This window comes from Triticum dicoccoides, chromosome 4A, assembly GCF_002162155.2.
Source record: "Triticum dicoccoides isolate Atlit2015 ecotype Zavitan chromosome 4A, WEW_v2.0, whole genome shotgun sequence".
Lineage (NCBI taxonomy): Eukaryota > Viridiplantae > Streptophyta > Magnoliopsida > Poales > Poaceae > Triticum > Triticum dicoccoides.
In genome coordinates this window covers 535,048,119-535,049,754 of record NC_041386.1, presented here as the reverse complement: position 1 = coordinate 535,049,754, position 1,636 = coordinate 535,048,119, and positions in this window count along the sequence as shown.

Genomic DNA, 1,636 nt, shown 5'->3' with positions numbered 1-1,636 from the left:
GACGGCGGGCGCGCAGCCAAGCAGAGGCGGGCGCGGCCGGGCAGAGGCGAGAGCATGGCGGGGCCGGGCAGAGGCGGGAGCACGGCGGGGCGGGGCAGGCGAGGTCGAGGGTTGGAGCTCCGGCGAGCTGCTACGTGCGACGGCGCGCGGGATGGGAGCTCCGGCTGACTGTGATGGCAGAACAAGGCAAGGGCCTGGACAACACAGGGAAAAACCTTGCGGGTGTTTTCGCATTTTTACCCATCTAACACTGTCTTTGGCAAAATGTGATGCCACGTCAGCGAAAAATGGGACCCATGTATCATAATCTCACTTAACAGAGTAAGATGCGCTGATCAGTGTTTTTTGCAAAAAGATTACCGAAGACACGGTGTTTTCTGCAAAAAAAAATGTATTGTGGTGGTTTTCGCAAACCTTACCTTCAAAGTGGTGGTTTTGTGCAATTTTCTCTTTGGTTGAGCAGCTTCAAAACAGAGGAAAAAAGTCCTTTTCAAACTGAATTTGCAAACGTTGCTAACTTTTTCCGAAACACGCCGGGAAGCATGTGTCTGCATATGAAGATGGCGCAAACGACCTAGGTTAACTGACATGATTTATTTGAGATATGCTCTTATTGCCAAGCCATGGACCAGAACTGCTGTTGCCGGAGGAAAAGCCTTTGCAGAGTCTGCAGCCATACGGCAAACTCCTAGGGCTCATATAAGAGCTTAAATAAACATGTACTCCTAGCTTCCATTGATTATAGCCCTACCCTTGACTGGTGTCACCTCCTGAGCACACACCCGCCCAAGTTCATTATCTTTTCTCCCGCGCTGTCAAATTTGAACTCGTTACTGACCCCAACTCGCAAGCAAAATACTCAAAGGAATCTCTGAAGCGCGACGACTGCGACACCTATCATTTTTCCTCTCCTAACCTTTTGCTTGCTTTTGTTCTCTTTTCAGCTCCACTACATACATGATATATATTCCTTCGACGCCAGAAAATAACAACAATAATAATCAAATATTGCATCATTTGTTTTCCTAAAGAACATTTCTCTGTCACGGCGACTTGGGACTTTTCAACTGACCAAATTTCTGAATTCCCTCTCTCTCTCACTCATTGCAGGGTTTCTGTTGGCACCAAGGGACAGCACATCTAAAGACCATTTACGCCCGGGCGAGGGCCCCCCGTCTGAAGGCGTTCCAGTACTACCCTGACTTGTTGGTTGCAACTTGCAAGACATCCAAATGAATGAATGAATGAATGCAGGCTGTGTCATGTCTCAGGCTCCATCAGTTTTGGTTTCAGCAAATTAACTCACTCAGGCAGTGTGTGCGTACATTCAGATGCAGCACACAGTCACAGGAACAGCCACCCATCAAGAGATTGACAACTGAAGGAGCAGCCATCTTTCATTTGGTTTCAGTTTTATGTTTGGGAAGGAAGACAACAACAGCAGCAAACAAGGCCATATGTACGGTTTACCGAAAACTGGAGAAACATGTTCTCGACGACGCTTATATCATTTTTTTCTGACGGTTGCGGTTCCGGTAAATACTCAACAGACGCCTCGCACAAGACACACACAGACGACACACACACACACACGAGACACGACACAACACAACACCTTGTACCAAAACTATATACT